Source organism: Pogoniulus pusillus, chromosome 8, assembly GCF_015220805.1.
Source record: "Pogoniulus pusillus isolate bPogPus1 chromosome 8, bPogPus1.pri, whole genome shotgun sequence".
Classification (NCBI taxonomy): domain Eukaryota; kingdom Metazoa; phylum Chordata; class Aves; order Piciformes; family Lybiidae; genus Pogoniulus; species Pogoniulus pusillus.
Window position 1 is genome coordinate 36,265,574 of NC_087271.1, and position 20,700 is coordinate 36,286,273.

Here is a 20,700-nt window from a genome sequence, read left to right on the forward strand (position 1 = left end):
ACATCATTTTATCAAGCTTAGTCTATCACTGCAATGTGAGAAGCAACATCATTTTATCAAGCTTAGTCTATCACTGCAATGTGAGAAGCAACATCATTTTATCAAACTTAGTCTATCACTGCAATGTGAGAAGCAACATCATTTTATCAAGCTTAGCCTATCACTGCAATGTGAGAAGCAACTTCATTTTATCAAGCTTAACCTATCACTGCAATGTGAGAAGCAACATCATTTTATCAAGCTTAACCTATCACTGCAATGTGAGAAGCAACATCATTTTATCAAGCTTAGCCTATCATTGCAATGTGAGAAGCAACATCATTTTATCAAGCTTAGCCTATCACTGCAATGTGAGAAGCAACATCATTTTATCAAGCTTAACCTATCACTGCAATGTGAGTGTTTGAAAAGGAAATGCAGGAGGAGAGCAAAATCTTCATTCAGGAGGAGAACTCAGCTGTTTTTTGTGTTCCAGTTCCTGGTTTTCCTTCTGAAGAGCACAAAGCATTCAGAATAGAGGCAGAGGTGCCACTTACCTAGCAAAGAGTATGTCTGCTCTCAGCGATGATCCAGATGCCTTTTATATCACTTTCTAACTGCGCGGGGGTTAACTAATTAGCTTGTTAAACCAACCCACCAATGGCAGCTTATGACAGCAAACTTTCCACAGGGTTTGGAAGAGGTCCCAGATGACCAGACTAATGCAACATCTGGAAAACACTCCCATTAAGAAAAATGATTGCAGGGAAAAAAAAAACCCAACTAAATAGGGACTTACTAGTCAAAACAGGGTTTGATTACTGAGTGAACAAATTGTCCTGAGTGCAGCTGGAAGGCATTAGATATTACTGCATAGTGATAAAAAAAATCATTAGAGGTCAATGCTGAGTCTGTTTGCTTTCCTGTCAAATGTAGCTTAGGTGGCAGTGGTCTAAAATTCTGCAGCATTATTTCACAGAATCACAGAATCAACCACGTTGGAAGAGACCTCAAAGATCATCTAGTCCAACCTATCTCCCAGCCCTATCCAATTAACCAGACCATGGCACCAAATGTCTCATCCAGTCTTTTCTTGAAGACCTCCAGGGACAGTGTCTCTACCACCTCCCTGGGCAGCCCATTCCAATGGGAAATCACAGTATCACAGTATTATTAGGATTGGAAGAGACCTCACAGATCATCAAGTCCAACCCTTTACCACAGAGCTCAAGGCCAGACCATGGCACCAAGTGCCACGTCCAGTCCTGCCTTGAACAGCCCCAGGGACGGCGACTCCACCACCTCCCCGGGCAGCCCATTCCAGTGTCCAATGACTCTCTCAGTGAAGAACTTTCTCCTCACCTCCAGCCTAAATTTCCCCTGGCGCAGCCTGAGGCTGTGTCCTCTCGTTCTGGTGCTGGCCACCTGAGAGAAGAGAGCAGCCTCCTCCTGGCCACAACCTCCCCTCAGGTAGTTGTAGACAGCAATAAGGTCACCCCTGAGCCTCCTCTTCTCCAGGCTAACCAATCCCAGCTCCCTCAGCCTCTCCTCGTAGGGCTGTGCTCAAGGCCTCTCCCCAGCCTCGTCGCCCTTCTCTGGACATGCTCAAGCATCTCAATGTCCCTCCTAAACTGGGGGGCCCAGAACTGAACACAGCACTCAAGGTGTGGTCTAACCAGTACAGAGTACAGGGGCAGAATGACCTCCCTGCTCCTGCTGGCCACACCATTCCTGATGCAGGCCAGTATGCCATTGGCTCTCTTGGCCACCTGGGCACACTGCTGGCTCACGTTCAGGTGAGTATCAATCAGCACCCCCAGATCCCTCTCTGTTTGGCTGCTCTCTTCACTCCCTCTGTGAAGAACTTCCTCCTAACATCCAGCCTGTACTTTCCCCGGCACTGGTGGTGTATCTCCTCCAAAGAGTTTTCAAGTTTGATTCATACAGACATCACTAACTCCCACTCTGTAGTTACATTGTGCTTTTCAGTGAGCTGAATGGAAATTTTGCCAAGGTATTGGCTAGAAATTAAAGTCCCATCTCAAACCTATTGAATATATTCTATGTAATGCATAAAAAAATGAATGAAAGAAAACCTGAATGGTTTCAATGGTCCTTTGTGTTTATTAGTTCCACATTTAGGGTACTGGAAATATTGAGGGTCTTTTGACAAAGGCATGGAGTGAAAGGACAAGGAAGTGATGGTTTCAAACTGGAAGAAGCTTGATTTAAGTGAGACATTAGGAATAAATTCATCCACATGAGTTTGGTGAGGCACTGCTACAGGTTGCCCAGAGAAGTTGTGGAGGCTTCAAGCCTGGAAGTGTTCCAAGCCAGGTTGGATGATGCCTTGAGCAAGCTGGTTTAGTAGGACACGTCCCTGCCTATGGCAGAGGCTGGAAACTAGATGATCTTTGAGAGCTGCCCAGGGAGGTGGTGGAGGCACCGTCCCTGGAGGTCTTCAGGAAAAGACTGGATGAGGCACTTAGTGCTATGGTCTAGTTGACTGGATAGTGCTGGGTGCTAGGTTGGCCTGGATGATCTTGGAGGTCTCTTCCAACCTGGTTGATTCTATGATTCTATGATCTTCAGTGATACTGTGATCCCTTCCAAGCCAAACCAGCCTGTGATTGTATGAAGTGGTTATTTTTTCAATGCTCCTGACTCTGGGGTCTGAGAGAAACATTCTAGTTAGAAGCTATCCTAAAGGCCAGGGAACTCTGAGACTTTCTATCTTAGGATATTCCTTGAATTCCAAAGTACTTCTGCTATGCCATAACAAATATGGTATAATACTCATTGATCCTAGTGGAGGAAAGTGCAGTGTAGTGTGTTTGAAGGTTCTCCTCACTTAGTCCAATGCTTGTGCAGCTTGAGCTTTTTTGTGCTAGAGTTTCTGAATTTCTGTGTTACAGAATCCCAACGTGGTGGGAATTGGAAAGGGATCTCTGGAGATCACCCAGCTGAGCCCTCCTGCTAAAGCAGAGTCGCCTGCAGCAGGTTGCTCAGGATCACATCCAGGTAGGTTTGGAATCTCTGCTCTAGCAGTGCCCTGTCATCCTAGTGGGAAATAAGATTTTCCTCGTGTTCAGGTGCCTGTTGCCTCTTGTCCTGTCACTAGGCACCACTGAAGAGTCTAGCCCCATCCTCTTACCCTCTGCCCTATAGCTATTGATCCACGTTGAGAGGGTTCCCTCTCAGTCTGCTCTTCTCCAGGCTAAACAGGAGACAACTCCAGGTCTCTCAGCCTTTCCTCCTCACACAGTTGACCCAGTCCCCTCAGCATCTTTGGAGCCTCCACTGGACTGTCTGCAGTAGTTCCTTGTCTCTCTTGGACTGGGGAGTCCACAACTGGACCCGGTACTCCAGATGTAGCCTCTGCAGGGAAGAGTAGAGGAGAAGGAGAATCTCCTTTGCCCTGCTGATCAGGCTGTTTGCCATGCACCCTAGGTGACCATAGGTGGTCTTCATCATGAGGGTGCATTCCTAGCTCACGATGAACCTGTTGTCCACCCCCCACTCCCAGGTCCTTCTCTGGAGCTGCTTTTGAGCAAGTCACCCCTCACCTGTACGGGTACAGGGCCTATTCCTCCCCAGGTGCAGGATTCTGCACTTGTTAAATTCATGAGGTTCACCTCTACCCAAGTCTCCAGCCTGTCCAGCTCTGTGCTGTGTGATCACAACAAAACCAATCTTCCTGCATTGTGGATGCTTCTAATTGCTTTAATTGATTCCAGACAAGAGTAGAGTGCTTTGAGTTTTATTGCTTCAGAAAGTCACAGAATCTTTGTTCCAGTTTCTAGGTTATTTAAACAAGTGTTAAGTGAGAGCTATTTCATAGTGGTGATTTGATGTTCAGGGTTCTCTGCCTGCTGCCATCCTACTCATGAAGTAACCAATGCTCCATTTATACAAAAGAGAACCAGAGGCTCTGAGATTTTATGGAGTTTATTCCAGGGAATACATACAAGGTGATGTATATCTTTTAACAGTCTTGGGTGTAGTGGAGCTGACTATAAGCTTGATAAAGAAGTTCTGTGTTTTGAGAATAATGGTACCTGTCTGTGGATATTTAAAGCCTAGGGAAGTGGTGGTTGTTAGGGTAGCTAAAAGGAGTCAACATGATGAGAGGTTTTCTAGCAAAGTACTGAAATCCTCACAACATATATCATGTTGGCTTGGACCAAGCAAAACATTAAAGACTAGGTCATTGAGAATAATCTTACTTTGATATCCACGATGTGCTGGAGGTTTGTTGGTAGCCAGTAGAGCTGTGAGTACCAGTCAGTACTGGCTGGAGAGCTGAGGTGAAGAAAATGCATATAAAGTAGTAAATAAAAAGTGTCAGAAAGTCTTCTGATCTGGGGTGAGATTGCTTTCTTTGTGACCTGGGATGAGATTGAACAAGGCCAAGTGCAGGGTTCTGCACTTTGGCCACAACAACCCCAAGCAGCACTACAGGCTGGGGCCAGAGTGGCTGACAGCAGCCAGGCAGAAAGGAACCTGGGGATACTGGTAGAGAGTAGCTGAAGATGAGGCAGCAGTGTGCCCAGGTGGGCAGCAGAGCCAATGGCATCCTGGGCTGGCTCAGGAGCAGTGTGGCCAACAGGACAAGGGAGGTTATTCTTCTCCTGTACTCAGCACTGGTCAGGCCACATCTTGAGTGCTGTGTCCAGTTCTGGGCTCCTCAATTCAAGAGAGATGTTGAGGTGCTGGAAGGTGTCCAGAGAAGGGCAATGAAGCTGGTGAGGGGCCTGGATCACAGCCCTATGAGGAGAGGCTGAGGGAACTGGGGGTGTGCAGCCTGCAGCAGAGAAGACTCAGGGGTGACCTCATTGCTGTCTACAAGTCTCTGAAGGGAGGCTGTAGCCAGGTGGGGTTGGTCTCTTCTGCCAGGCAAGCAGCAACAGAAGAAGGGGAGACAGTCTCAAGTTGTGCTGGGGTAGGTCTAGGCTGGATGTCATGAGGAAGTTGTTGGCAGAGAGAGTGATTGGCATTGGAATGGGCTGCGCAGGGAGGTGGTGGAGTCACCATCCCTGGAGGTGTTGAAGCCAAGCCTGGCTGAGGCACTTAGTGCCATGGTCTGGTTGATTGGCCAGGGCTGGGTGCTAGGTTGGTCTGGGTGAGCTTGGAAGTCTCTTCCAACCTGCTAATTCTATGATCAAAATTATTTGCATATTAACACACCAGTAATCAGTTTTGTCACATGAAGACAATTAAGTACATACACAACTTGAAAATATGGGCAGTCAAGATTGCTTCCTGCTTTTTTATGTCCTATGGCTATGTTCATTTTGCTGGGGTTGTTAGGTTGTCTTAGGAATTTTTGAGTCATCCAATTTTCAGGGATGGACTTTGAAATCCTGCTTTAAATAGAATCATAGAATCAACCAGATCAATCCCTGGGCAGAGATTTACAGCATATACAGAAATGTACAAGTTTAAAAGTAATACAGAAACACAACAGCCCTCCCAAAAACCAGAGTCCCCAGGAGGGGCTCCCAACTGCCCTTCCATCTTCTTTTCATCCCTCTACCTTATCCCAGATCGTGCTTTATGTTCAAGGTGAGTTTGGAGGTTAGGCAGCAGGTTAGAGAGAGATGGGTGCTAGGTTGGACTGGATGATCTTGGAGGTCTCTTCCAACCTGGTTGATTCTATGACTTTATGATCCTATTTTCCCTTTCTGCTGAAGAAGTGCATGCAGCCCAGAGCCCAAGAGCAACTCTGTTACCTGTATGGATGTTTTTGTTCTTACCCATCTCAGCAAGCCTCTGAGTGCAGCAGCCATCACCATTCTTTCCTTTTCACTGCCTAGCTTCTAATTCTTCTCACCAAAATATCCCAGCAAGGCTCAAACTAGCCCAACTTGTTACACTGTGGATGAGTAAATAAACATGCAGGTCTTCACTACCATTTCTCTTCCTCTTGGAGCAGCATGTAAGACCTAATGTTGTGGTCAGCCACTCCAGCTGGAAAGAGATGACCTTTGTTTTTCATCTGTTATCTCATTGCTTTGATTAGATATCTGCTGACCAGTCCTTTAGTTTGGCAAGGGTCTCAGGCAGCATAAACCCTTCCTTAAATCTTGTCGTGGCTATCCAAAATCTAGTCTGCATTTCCCGGCTTCATGAGTTGATTGTTGTGTTTTTCAAAGGGGAGTAAGAAAAAAAAAAGCCTTTCCTTCCTAAGGCTGCTTTGCTTCTATACTGAGATCATCCCATTCCATCCTACTACTGTTATCTTTTCTTTCTGGATGAATGGATTCCTTATGCTGATGCCTGTGACTCAGCCGTATTCCTACGGCATTCCAGACTTTGGCTTTTTCAGAAGCTCATCAGTCAGTCATATTTATGATAGTGGGTTTGGGATGTGCTTTTAGCCACTGGAGGTCACATAGAAAATTAAACCCAGCTGTGCTAGATTGAGCCTAGCTGGGATGTTTTGGTGAGGTGAATTAGACTATAGGCTGTGAAAAGGAAACAGTGGTGATGGCTGCTGCACTCAGAGGCTTGCTGAGATGGATAAGAACAAGAACACAAACACAGATAACAGAGTCACTCTCTGGCATTGGGGCTGCACTTCTCTCTTTCTAACCTGCTGTCTGTGTGACTAATCCTTCTGCTTCCTAACCCCCCCTGGCCGATCCACCAAACTCACCTTGAACATAAGGCAAAGTCTGGGATAAGGGAGAGAGATGGGAAGAAGGTGGAAGGGTGGTTGGGAGCCCCTCCTGAGGACTCTGGTTTCTGGGGGGGCTGTTGTGTTTCTGTATTACTTTTTAACTTGTCTATTTCTGTCTCTAGCTGTATAGATTGGAAATATCTGCTTGTACCTTGTGCTAAGCTATAAGTAGAAAGCTTCATACTCCACTTTCCAGCTCAGCTGAGCCTAGTCTGGGTGATCTTCTTAAGTGTGTGGGGGATGGGTAACACCCAAACCATCACACCAGTGAAATCCTAGGAAACAGTTGTTGAGTTTATCTGAGTCTGGTCTGACAGATACCTTGTTGTTTTCTGAATTCCTCATTGTTAACCCATCAGCATCTTCCAAATATCCTGTCATGTTCCTATAAAAACTAAGTTACATTTGAAGTGAGTGCTGACATCTCTAAGTTGGCTTTAAGAACAGCTGGGGTGGCCCAGCAGAAGTTACACAGAGAAACTAAGCTGAGCAAGGTGGAGGAAGTGAGCAGAAAACAAAGGAGCATGAATTCAGAGTAGGGTTGGTCTGCTAATGTTTGACACTTACTGTACCTCTTTTTCATCTGGAACCTAAAAGGAATCAGTAGCAGTTGAGCTGGAAGTGAAGTGAGGGTGCTGAACTCTCAGTGCATGAGTGACTGAGAAAAATGAGGAAGAATCACAGGATACTTTTGCTGTTTCAGGAGGGACTGACTTTCAGGCTTACAGTCTTGGAGGGACAAGGAAGGAGAAGGATGCAGAGGAGGTAGGAGCCCTGATGTGGGAAGGGCATGAGATTGCAATTCATTCTCCTGTGATATCTGCTATTGATTGAAAGCTGCTTCCTTGTATTGCCTTCTGCAGTCAGTCACTTTCACATGTGAAAAGTCCCATTTTCAAATCAGGAACTCCAAGCCAGCCAGTCTCATCTCTGTGCCTGGTAAGGTCATGGAGCAGATCCCCCTGGAGGCACTAATGAGACAGGGGAATAGTGAAGAGGTGATTGGCTACAACCAGCATGGCAGCACCAAGGGTAAATCCTGCCTCACAAACCTGGTGGCCTTCTGTGAACAGGTCACAACATGAATAGATGAGGGGCAAGCAACTGATGTCATTTACCTGGACCTGAGCAAGGCCTTTGTCACTGTCCTGCACCACATCCTAGTCTCCATGCTGGTGACACATGGGTTTGATGGGTGGGTCATGAGATGGATAAAAAACTGGCTTGGTGGTTGCACCCAAAGAGTGGCTGTGAATGGCTCCATGGCCACGTGGAGGTCATTGACAGAGTCTCTCAGTGATAGTCCTGGCACCAGTCTTGTTCAACATCTTTGTGGTGCCGTGAGCAGAGGCATTGAGTGCAGCCTCAGCAAGTTTGCTGACCACACCAAGCTGTGTGGTGCAGCAGCCAGGATGGAGGGAAGGGATCCATCCAGAGGGACCTGCACAGGCTGCAGAGGTGGGCACAAGCCAACCTCATGGGGTTCAGCAAGAACAAGTGCAAGGTCCTGCAGCTGGGTCAAGGCAATGCCAAGCACAAATCCAGGCTGGGCAGTGAGTGGCTGCAGAGCAGCCCTGAGGAGAGGGACTTGGGGGTGCTGCTGGATGAGAAGCTCACCAGGAGCCTGCAGTGTGCACTTGCAGCCCAGAAAGCCAAGCAGAGCCTGGGCTGCAGCAGCAAAAGTGTGGCCAGCAGGGACAAGGAGGTGATTCTCCCCCTCTACTCTGCTCTGCTGAGACCCCACCTGCAGTACTGCATCCAGTTCTGGAGCCCCTGTTCCAAGAGGGATGTGGAGATGCTGGAGTGTGTCCAGAGCAGGGCCAGGAGGATGCTCAGAGGCTGCAGCAGCTCTGCTGTGAGCACAGACTGAAAGAGTTGGGGCTGTGCAGGCTGGAGCAGAGGAGGCTCCCAGGTGACCTTCTTGTGGCCTTCCAGGATCTGAAGAGGGCCTACAAAAAAATGCTGGGCAGGGACTTTTTAGGCTCTCAGGGAGTGACAGGACTGGGGGGAATGGAGCAAAGCTGGAGGTGGGGAGATTCAGAGTGGCCATGAGGAGGAAGTTGTTGAGCCTGAGAGCGGTGAGAGCCTGGAATGGGTTGCCCAGGGAAGTGGTTGAGGCTCTGTCCTTGGAGGTGTTTAAGACCAGAACACCTGGATGAGGCTGTGGCCAGGCTGATGTAGGGTAGAGTGCCCCTGGTTGGCACTAGATGATCCTTGTGGTCCCTTCCAACCCTGACTGATTCTCCATGCCACAACTAGCTACATTTTATTACTGCATTGAGTTGATTAGAGCAGAAGAATATTAACTTTTAAAAGAGCTCTTCAATCTGCTGGGTTTTAAGACAGAGTAATATTAACACCATTGCTTTTCTGTGCACTATGAGCAGTGATGGCATTGCAATGAATGCTGCTGTAGCAAGCTGCTGTAAGAAGAATCAGTTTCACCAAAATGAAGAAGAATTCTCAGTTAAACAAGAAATTCCCAGTTAAACAGTAGTAGCTGACTTCACACTGGCTCCTGGCTGCTTTGTGAACGAAAGACACAGAAAGGTCTTTCAGACGACAGTTATTTCATAGGCACCCACAGGTCTGTTCACAAAGGCTCCCAGAAAGAGTCACTGCTTTTCTGGGATGGAGGAGTAACACCCTTGCTTTGGCAAAACATCAGTGAGCTGGTGTCAGATGGAGGCTGTTCAGACTTGGTATGAAGTCATTTTCTTGTAACATGAAGAATCATCTTTCTTAGACATCACTGGCTGCTATAAATAATGCTTTTAACACACTCTCAGCCTTCTACCACTTATTCAAGCTAGAATCATAGAATCAACCAGGTTGGAAGAGACCTCCAAGATCATCCAGTCCAACCTAGCACCCAGCCCTGGCCAATCAATCAGACCATGGCACTAAGTGCTTCATCCAGGCTTTGCTTCAACACCTCCAGGGACAGCGACTCCACCACCTCCCTGGGCAGCCCATTCCAATGCCAATCACTCTCTCTGCCAACAACTTCCTCCTAACATCCAGCCTAGACCTCCCCTGGCACAACTTGAGACTGTGTCCCCTTCTTCTGTTGCTGCTTGCCTGGCAGAAGAGACCAACTCCATCTGGCTGCAGCCTCCCTTCAGGTAGTTATAGACACCAATGAGGTCAGTCCTGAGCCTCCTCTTCTCCAGGGAGAAGAGGCTTGGCTGATACAGCTGAAGACTGTGTGGCTATAGAGCAAGTTCTGGACAGACTGAGAGCTGGGCACAGAGGAACCAAGTGAGGTTCAACAAGGACAAGTGCAGAGTCCTGCACCTGGGGAGGAATCATAAACTGCACCAATACAGGCTGGAAGGTGATCTGCTGGAGAGCAGCCCTCTGGAGAGGGACCTGGGAGTGCTGGTGGCTAACAAGTTACCCATGGCACAGCAATGTGCCCTTGTGGCCAACAAGGCCAGTGGGATCCTGGGGTGTATTAAGAAGTGTGTCCAGCAGATCAAGGGAGGTTCTCCTTCCCCTCTACTCTGTCCTGGTGAGACCATGTCTTGAATTCTGTGTTCAGTTTTAGGCTCCCCAATTTAAGAGGGACAGGGATCTGCTGGAGAGGGTCCAGTGGAGGGGTATGAGGATGATGAGGGGACAGGAGAGCATGGCTGATGAGGAGAGGCTGAGGGAGCTGGGGCTGTTTAGTCTGGAGAAAAGACTGAGAGGGGATTTAATCAATGTTTATAAACACCTGAGGGCTGCTCAGGAGTGGGGGGACAGGCTCTGCTCACTGCTCCCTGGGATAGGACAAGGAGCAATGGGTGTAAGCTGCAGCACAGGAGGTTCCAGCTCAACACAAGGGGGAACTTCTTTCCTGTAAGGGTCCCAGAGCACTGGCACAGGCTGCCCAGAGAGGTTGTGGAGTCTCCTACCCTGGAGGCTTTCCAGGCCTGTCTGGATGTGTTTCTTTGTGATCTGTGCTAGATTGTGTGGTCCTGCTGTGGCAGAGGGGTTGGACTCAATGATCTCCTTGAGTCCCTTCCAACCCTTAACATCCTTGGATCCTGTGGTCTTGTGAATCTTGGATATTAGTGCTAGAAGAGAAAGCTTTATGTAAAGCTGCCAAAGGCTTCTGGAAGCTGTGGTTTTTTTTTCTCTGGTTTTATTGTAAACACCTGGTTTTGATCATTCTTCACTTTACAAGAGCCTGAATTACTCAGCTGAGATGTTCAGTACTTTGCTTCTGCCTGCTAGGGTCCTGTTGTCTAAAAGGCACCTACAGCAAACAAGAATTGGTGACAAATAGAATCATAGAATAAGCAAGGTTGGAGGAGACCTCCAAGGTCATCCAGTCCACATCTGGAGTATTGTGTTAAGTTCTGGGCTCCACAGTTCAAGACAGACAGGGAACTACTGGAAAGAGCTCACCAGAGGCTACAGAGGTGCTGAGGGAGCATCTCTGGGAGATGGAAAGGCTGAGAAATCTGGAGCTGTTTAGCCTGCAAACCAAGGAGACTGAGAAGGGTTCTCCTCAGTGATTATCAGTGTATAAAGGGTAGAGAGGGAAGAAGATGAGGCCAGACTCGTGTCAATGGTGCCCAGTGAAGGATAAGGTCACAACAGGCACAAACTGGAACCCAGCAAGTTCCATCTGAACAGGGGGCAAAACTTCACTGTGAGGGTGCTGAAGCCCTGGAGCAGGCTGCCCAGAGAGGTTGTGGAGTCTCCTCTGGAGAGATCCAAACCTGCCTGGTGATTGTGATCCTGGGCAAGCTGCTGTGGGTGCCCCTGCATTAGTGGCAAGGTGGGATTAGATGATCCCCAGAGGTCCCTTTCAGCCCCCACCATGCTGGGATTCTGGGATATCAGGACATTTGTAGGCATTGGTCTCTGCTTATAATCACAGTGCTGATGTTAGAACTGAAGTATTAGATTCTAGACATCTAAAACTGGGAGTCTGCCTAATTATCTGTGTGCAGGTAGCTGGAAACATGAACAGTAGGAGCTCCTTTCTGCTAAGGAGTTAAGCTATTGGGGCTTTTTACATCCCCTAAACAACTTAAAAGCTTAATTGGTCCCCATACCCTTCCTCAGGTGGTACTGTGCTTGAGCCTGGGATTAATGTCAAGCTTTGGATAGCTGAATCTCCAAGAACATGATGGATTTTAGGAGCCCTAAAGAGTTAAAAAGAGGGGAGGCAGTAGTAAGGATTGGGAGTTTTCTGTTTAAATGAATCATCTCCTAGACTTAAGATTAAGTTTATGGTTTGAATTAAAGTAATATTATAGGGCTAGTGATTCAACTTTGTGGCTTTCAGTTTTAGGAAGGTGTCTGGCAAGGCCTGTTTACTCCCACATAGTGTAGGAATAGATCAATATGTTGATATTGCTAAGCATGTATTTGGGTTCAGAGTTGGGACTTGTGGTTTCAAAGCTCAGGTACTAAGAGGTTAAAAGGAAGGTTGAGGTTTGATGAAGACCTTATCTTCTGTGTTGTTGTAGAAGTTGAATTTTGGAGGACAATTCAGGGTTTGGGGTTCATGTTAAGGTACTTCATAGAATCATAGAATGGACAGAATCATAGAATCAACCAGGTTGGAAGAGACCTCCAAGATCATCCAGTCCAACCTAGCACCCAGCCCTAGCCAGTCAACCAGACCATGGCACTAAGTGCCTCATCCATCCTTTCCTTCAACACCTCCATTAACTTCATTAACGTTCAGTTTATATGTTTCAGTTTCAGTCTCCATTTGCAGATATTTATGTTCCAGTTTCTTCCTGTGTCACTTACTCCAAGGACTGCCTTTATTCTATTAACTGAGTATCATAGAATCAACCAGGTTGGAAGAGACCTCCAAGATCAGCCAGGCCAACCTAGCACCCAGCCCTATCCAGTCAACTAGATCATGGCACTAAATGCCTCACCCAGGCTTTTCTTCATCACAGCTGGGGTTGTGCAGCCTGGAGAAGAGGAGGCTCAGGTGTGACCTCATCCTGTCCACAACTACCTGAAGGGAGGTTGTAGTCAGGTGGGGTTGGTCTCTTCTGCCTGGCAACCAGCAACAAAGCAAGGGGACACAGTCTCAAGTTGTGGCAGGGGAGGTCTAGGCTGGATGTTAGGAGGAAGTTGTTGTCAGAGAGTGATTGGCATTGGAATGGGCTGCCCAGGGAGGTGGTGGAGTCACCATCCCTGGAAGTGTTCAGGAAAAGCCTGGCTGAGGCACTTAGTGCCGTGGTCTGATTGATTGGCCAGGGCTGGGTGCTAGGTTGGACTGGCTGATCTTGGAGGTCTCTTCCAACCTGGTTGATTCTATGATGCTTTGATTCTATGATCCTCCACTAGATCAGGTTGCTCAGACTCTTGTCAAGCCTGACCTTGAGTATCTCCAGGAATGGAGCCTCAGCTATGTCCCTGGGCAATCTTTTGCAGTGTTCCAGCACCCTCACGGTGCAGAATTTGTTCCTAACATCCAATCTAAATCTGCTCTTCTCTAATTTCAAACCATTGCCCCTCATCCTGTCACTGCAGACCTTTGGAATCAGTTCCTCTGCAGCCTTCTTGTAGGCCCTTTTTAGCTACTGGAAGGCCACTCTGAGAGATGTTCCTCGAGAATGGAATATCATACATGCAGCTTTCTTCTATACTTCTTAGAATATGTTTGGCAGCAAAGCAGTTAAAGATTAAACTGATAAATAACTCTTAAACCATCTCTATTGCAGAAAAAATTAGCCCCTCAGCATCCTATAGCCTCTATTGGACTCTATCCAGAATATATTTGTCAGCAAAGCAGTTTAAGATTAAACTGATAAATACCTCTTAAACCATCTCTATTCCAGAAAGAAGCCCCTCAGCATCTTTATAGCCTCCACTGGACTCTATCCAGTAGTTCCCTGCCTCTCCAATATGTGGTGACTTGAGAGCATGCACTGTTACCAGCTGCCTTCTGTGTTGACCAGATGCATCATTAGATCCAGTGACAAATTTGGCCAGGTAAGGTGAATGTTAAGCATCAGCTGTTATCAAGAAGCTTAGCAGCAGTGTTAGAGGAACTCTTGAAGCTGGAGCAGTGAAGTTCAAGATGTTAGAGGATGTAAAGACTGAGAGGCAGGGAAGGCACAAATGAATGCCTCAGTTCTGGCGGAGATGATGTATTGGTTTGTTTAGCCAGTGGGGTGTTGATGGTAATGGGTTGGGCTGCAGACATAAGCCCTGTGAGGAGAAGTAGAACTTGGCATCAGTGACCAGCTGCCAAAGTGCAGGCAGTGGGGCCTGACTGGAATATACAGTCATGAAGGGACCGGGAAGGGCTCTGCTGCCAGCAGATAGCTTTGTGTGGTTTTGGCTTTGGGAATCCTGGGAGGGTTGGATGAGGTGGCTGTGGAATTTGCAAAGGTTGCAGAAGTTTGGCATCAGTTTAGGGCTGATGTTAGACTCATAACATTCTGTTCCAGGGCTCTGGCTTGGGCTGATGACTCTGCTTTACTTCATGGTAACGCCCTAGAGTTCTCCTCAGGGCTTGGGTTACTCAGCAAGTGGCCAGATAAAACTTCACCGTTATTGTGACATGTTGTTGAGATCTTGCTGGTGACATTTAGATCAGTTTGCTTCAGACAGGGTCCTGGATTCAGTGAACACAGAGAAAGTAAACTAAAAGTCTCAATCAGAGCCCATGGCCTGATAGGGAACGTTGGAAGCATTTTTGGCTGCCCATACATGAGTTACTGAAACTAAGACAGGTGGAAAGAGAAGCTGCAATAATAAATAAAGTCATGGAAAGATGCAAGTGGAAACCACAGAAGAGTTTAATATTAGCAAAGAAGGGCTTTGTGTGTGCTAATTGCTCCAGGTGTGCTAATACCTCCAAGTGATAAGGAGCTGGGTTACTGAAAGGAAGAATCATAGAATCAACCAGGTTGCAAGAGACCTCCAAGATCATCCAGTCCAACCTAGCACCCAGCCCTATCCAGTCAACCAGACCATGGCACTAAGTGCTTCATCCAGTCTTTACTTGAATGGGAGAAGGGACCAACCCCACCTGGCTACAGCCTCCCTTCAGGTAGTTGTAGTCAGCAATGAGGTCTGCCCTGAGCCTCCTCTGCTGCAGGCTCCCTCAGTCCCTCCTCATAGGGTTTGTGTTCCAGGCCCCTCACCAGCTTCCTTGCCCTTCTCTGGACACGTTCCAGTATCTGAACATCTCTCTTGAATTGAGGAGCCCAGAACTGGACACAGCACTCAAGGTGTGGCCTGACCAGTGCTGAGTACAGGGGCAGAAGAACCTCCCTTGTCCTGCTGGCCACACTGTTCCTGAGCCAGGCCAGGATGCCATTGGCTCTCCTGCCCACCTGGGCACACTGCTGGCTACTCTCTACCAGCACCCCCAGCTCCCTTTCTGCCTGGCTGCTCTCCACTCACTCTGCCCCCAGCCTATAGCACTACCTGACGTTGTGGCCAAAGTGCAGAGTTATTTGAAGATCAACAGCAGCCAAAAGTCGAATAGTTTTAAGAGTTGGTGAGTATTATATATGAAATCAGAATCAGGGTCTTAAGGGTTCTATCACTGGGTCTTGAAACAGCCTGCTGAGCTTTAAGATAGAGCTGGATGCATTTTTGAGCAAAGTGAGATGCTGTGGGAGAAGGACCTTGGTGAAACAGGAGATCCTTCTTGGTGTCCGTGTGCCTTGCTGTCCTTGTCTGCATCACTAGAATCATAGAATCAACCAGGTTGGAAGAGACCTCCAAGATCATCCAGTCCAACCTAGCAGCACCCAGCCCTGTCCAATCAACCAGACCATGGCACTAAGTGCCTCATCCAGTCTTTTCTTTAATATCTTGAGGGATGGTGACTCCACCACCACCTCCCTGGGCAGCCCATTCCAATGCCAATCACTCTCTCTGCCAACAACTTCCTCCTAACATCCAGCCTAGACCTCCCCTGACACAACTTGAGACTGTGTCCCTTTGTTCTGTTGCTGGTTTCCTGGCTGAAGAGACCAACCCCACCTGGCTACAGCCTCCCTTCAGGTGAAGGGAGCAGTGGAAGCAAAGCTGTGTTGTTGAGCTGTTGTGATTTTGTGATGCTGGTACCGTAGGACAGCAGAGGGGTGAGTTGTTCTAGAGACATGACTTCACTGTTAGTGGTTCTGGTCCATTTCCATTTACTAAGCCATGTATCATGGCCATCTGTTGAAAAGTCTTATTTGGGCAGCCAGCAAAGCTTCACCATTACATAATTATATGGAAAGGCAACAACAGTTGTTTCCCAACTCCTGATACTGGAGCATGAACGCTGATGGCTCCAGGATTTTACTTTAATCCCTTTCCTGCTGGGGATAGCTGCAGCTGTATTAGAGGCTTAAAGTACTTGAGAAGGCTTAGGGGAGACTTTATGACTGTGGACTGGTACAGAAATGGTGGATACCAAGGAGATGGAGACTTAGAATCATAGAATCAACCAGGTTGGAAGAGACCTCCAAGATCAGCCAGTCCAACCTATCAGCCAGCTCTATCCAGTCAACCAGACCATGGCACTAAGTGCCTCAGCCAGGCTTTTCTTGAAGACCTCCTGGGACGTGCCTCCACCACCTCCTTGGGCAGCCCATTCCAATGCCAATCACTCTCTGCCAACTACTTCCTCCTAACATCCAGCCTTGACCTCCCCTGGCACAACTTGAGACTGTGTCCCCTTCTTCTCTTGCTGGTTGCCTGGCAGAAGAGGCCACCCCCCACCTGGCTACAGTGTCCCTTCAGGTAGTTGTAGACAGTAATAAGGTCAGCCCTGAGCCTCCTCTTCTGCAGGCTGCACACCCTCAGCTCCCTCAGCCTCTCCTCATAGGGTTTGTGCTCCAGGCCCCTCACCAGCTTCCTTGCCCTTCTCTGGACACCTTCCAGCACCTCAACATCTCTCTTGAATTGAGGAGCCCAGAACTGGACACAGCACTCAAGGTGTGGCCTGAGCAGTGCTGAGTACAGGGACAGAAGAACCTCCCTTGTCCTGCTGGCCACACTGTTGCTGAGTCAGGCCAGGATGCCATTTGCTCTCTTGGCCACCTGGGCACACTGCTGCCTCATCTTCAGCCTACTATCTATCAGTACCCCCAGCTCCCTTTCCTCCTGGCTGCTCTCCAGCCACTCAGTCCCCAGCCTGTAGTGCTGCCTGGGGTTGTTGTGGCCAAAGTGCAGAACCCTGCACTTGGCCTTGTTCAATCTCATCCCATTGGCCTCTGCCCACCCATCCAGCCTGTCCAGGTCCCTCTGCAGGGCTCTCCTACCTTCCAACACATCAACACCTGCTCCTAGCTTGGTGTCATCTGCAAACTTACTGATGCTGGACTCAGTTCCCTCGTCCAGGTCATCAATGAAGACACTGAACAAGACTTTTCACAAGGAGTCACACAGCAAACACAAGGGGCAATGGGAACAAGTTCCTGCTGGGGAGATTCCAGCTGAACTCCAGAAGAAAATGAGAACAGGTAGAGATTGGAATCATCTCTTAAGAGAAGCAGTGGATTCCTCTATGCTAGATGGTTTGAAGGCTCAGCTTGACAAGGTGCTGGGCCAGCTCATTTCAACTATGCTTTCACCAGATGATCCTTGAGATCCCTTCCAACCTGGCATTCTGTGTTTCTAAGTGCCTCAGCTAGGCTTTTCTTGAACACCTCTATGGCCAGCAACTCCACCACCTCCCTGGGCAGAGCTTTCAAGCTTGGAAGTGTTCAAGACCGGGTTGATGGGGCCTTGAGCAACCTAGTGGAGTAGGTGTCCCTGTCTATGGCAGGTGGATTTAAACTGGACGATCTTTAAGGTTCCTTCCAACCCAAACCATTGTAGAATGCTATGAAGGGTGAGGTGAGGATATGCTGATGTTTGCCATTAATCCCTCCACATAACCATTGAAAGAAAGAGAAAGGAAGTGCTTGGGTTGGCCCAGCTGTAAAATAAGGCCATGCTCTTTCAAAAGCCCCTCCAGCCTTACATTTGTTTGTGACAGCAGTTTAACTCACAAGTCTCTTGGCTGTCTCAGCTCACCTAGGAGCAGTTATCTGGGGAATGAAGATGTCCTCAGGGCACAGTAACTTATCTGCAGGTTTTGCTCCCTTTTTCTTTTCCCTGGTTGTTTTCGACCTGTGCACATCCTGTATGTTCCCTCTCTGGGACCCTTGCTTCCTGCCAGGACAGTAGTTGACATTGTGATTCATATGTGAACTTCAGAAGATACTGCACTTAGCTGTGATGTCAGGGATGTGATATTGCTTCTGCTCTTTGAAGCTTTTTACAGTTCTGGGATCACTGTGTCTGGAACAATATTAATGAGCACTGCAAAGAGCGTTGACTTGGAGCGAATGCTCTTCCTCAAGACTGTCTGGCAGACCTCAGGCTCTTACCAGATGTTCTGATTCACAAGTGCTGTTGCTCATCTCACAAAGGAAATGCATTTTAAATCACACCAAACCAGCTTTTAAAAACTCACTGCATAGGAGGCAAAGCGACCAAATACTTGCTTTGCTTACAGAATCCACCTGGGGAGAAGTGGAGTAGAGAATTAACTGAATCTGTAAGGTGTTATCTGTTGGAAGGTAGGAGAGCTCTGCAGAGGGACCTGGACAGGCTGGATGGGTGGGCAGAGGCCAATGGGATGAGATTGAACAAGGCCAAGTGCAGGGTTCTGCACTTTGGCCACAACAACCCCAGGCAGCACTACAGGCTGGGGACTGAGTGGCTGGAGAGCAGCCAGGAGGAAAGGGACCTGGGGGTACTGATAGACAGTAGGCTGAAGATGAGGCAGCAGTGTGCCCAGGTGGCCAAGAGAGCCAATGGCATCCTGGCCTGGATCAGCAACAGTGTGGCCGGTAGGACAAGGGAGGTTCTTCTGCCCCTGTACTTAGCACTGCTCAGGCCACACCTTGAGTGCTGTGTCCAGTTCTGGGCTCCTCAATTCAAGAGAGATGTTGAAATACTGGAACATGTCCAGAGAAGGGCAAGGAAGCTGGTGAGGGACCTGGAGCACAGCCCTATGAGGAAAGGCTGAGGGAGCTGGGGGTGTGCAGCCTGCAGAAGAGGAGGCCCAGGGCAGAGCTCGTTGCTGTCTACAACTCCCTGAAGGGAGGCTGTAGCCAGGTAGGGTTGGTCTCTTCTGCCAGGCAAGCAGCAACAGAAGAAGGGGACAGAGTCTCAAGTTGTGCTGGGGGAGGTCTAGGCTGGATGTTAGGAGGAAGTTGTCAGAGAGAGTGATTGGCATTGGAATGGGCTGCCCAGGGAGGTGGTGGAGTCTCTGTCCCTGGAGGTGTTGAAGCAAAGCCTGGCTGAGGCACTTAGTGCCATGGTCTGGTTGATTGGCCAGGGCTGGGTGCTAGGTTGGACTGGAGGTCTCTTCCAACCTGGTTGATTCTCTGAACCGTTGTGGTATCACTGTGGCTTCTGCAGCAGAAATGACAGCTTTTAATGTCTGATTATTTTGGGATTGCAATGCATTACATATAAATCAATGTCTTCTGAGAGCATCTAAGCAGCAGAAAAGATCCATCCTGTGATAATTCAGGCAGTGGCAGTGATTAGTTTTCTCCTTGGAGTCTATCAGAGGTGATCTAAAGCTTGCTTGGAACATAGAGCCAGATACTGCAGATGAAATTAGATAGTAACTAATAAAAAATGGAGCATGTAGGAAGCTTTTTCCATCTCTCTCTCTTAAGAGCTGATCCTCAGTAAAGGCAGCTGTAACCAGGCATCATGCACAGTCGTTGTTTTCCTGTCTGGTGTGTAAAGATTTGGGTTGGTCTTTGAACAGCATCCACATTTTGGGAGGAGCATTTTCAGTCGACCAATTTTGTTTGCAACTTGAATCCTCATTTTGCCTTCTGTTTTTCAGGTCATCATTTTGAGGTACTGGAGTGTATCCAGAGGAGGGCAGTGGAGCTGGTGAAGGGGCTAGAGTACAAATCCTATGAGGAGCAACTGAGGGAACTGAGGCTATTAAGCCTGGAGAAAAGGAGGCTGAGGGGAGACCTTCTGCCTCTTTACAATTCCCTGAAAGAAGCTTGGAGCCAGGTGGGTGTTGGTCTCTCCTCTCAAGTAACAAGTGAGAGGGTGAAAGGAAATTGCCTCAAGTTGTGCCAGAGATGTGATGCTGAGGGACATGAGTCCATGGTTGGACTCAATGAACCTAAAGGGGTTTTCCAGCCTGAATGATTCTTTGATTCTGTGATTAATGAGCATTGGTGAACCTCAGTGTTTGATTTCTCAGTGTGATGCTGAATCCTAAATCTCAGCTGGTGCAGAGGTTGAAGCACAAAAGGCTGGAAGAAGCCTTCATTTCTCCACAGCTTTGCTGAGACCTTCCCATGAGCCCTCACCCATCTGTATGTGTCTGACCATCAGAGGCTCTGGGCAGGGTTTGGTGTGCAGGGAAGTGTGCTAGACAGCTTTCTTTTGTCTCTCCTGGCCTGGGTGGTTAACCACAGCTGGTGTGGTGCTGGAGATACTCCTGAGAGTGCTGCATGTGCTGTGCCCCCTTTGTGTGGCACCGGGGGGGCAGCTGGATTCCAGCCCCCTCAGCTAATCCATGGATTGCAGAGGTCGTGACGTGCCGTTTGCCTTGGCAGCAGCCTTAGGCTTGAGCTGCCAGATGTGGAAATACCTCGGAAGTCAAAGGGTACCAGAGCTCCCACTTGTACTCTGAGAGCAGAGTCCTGCTGGCAGTCACCACGCTGATGTGAGAGTGATGACGATCGCTTTACTCGGTATCCTTCTAGCCAGCAGCGGGCTGGAGCTTACTCAGCTTCCTCCAAGCTCTGCTACTCCCATCTGTTCTGAGCTTTCTCACCTAATACCCTGTTTTAACCCACAGTGCTGTACCTGCTCAGAAGCTTTTAAATTCAGCTAGTGCACAGAGGAAAACAAAAACCTGGTGGAACTTCTCCTCGAGGGACTGGCAAGGTGGGTCTCTGAGGCAGGTGTGATGGAGGAACTTTATTTATCTTCAGTTCCTCAACACCTGCCATGGAAAAGTGGTGATTGAAGAGTATCCTGTCTGGTAAGTGGTCCTGTTTTTGTCCCTGAACTTCCTTTTGTGCCTTTTC

The 20,700-nt window shown here is 48.3% G+C and overlaps 1 long non-coding RNA gene across 1 annotated transcript; it reads left to right on the top strand.

The window, feature by feature from the left end:
* The first annotated feature begins 13,472 nt into the window (after window positions 1-13,472).
* LOC135177692 (uncharacterized) lies at window positions 13,473-20,544 on the top strand. The gene is made up of 3 exons (XR_010303128.1): window positions 13,473-13,618; window positions 19,491-19,669; window positions 20,469-20,544. It is a non-coding gene; the product is annotated as an uncharacterized LOC135177692 (long non-coding RNA).
* Window positions 20,545-20,700: the final 156 nt, after the last annotated feature.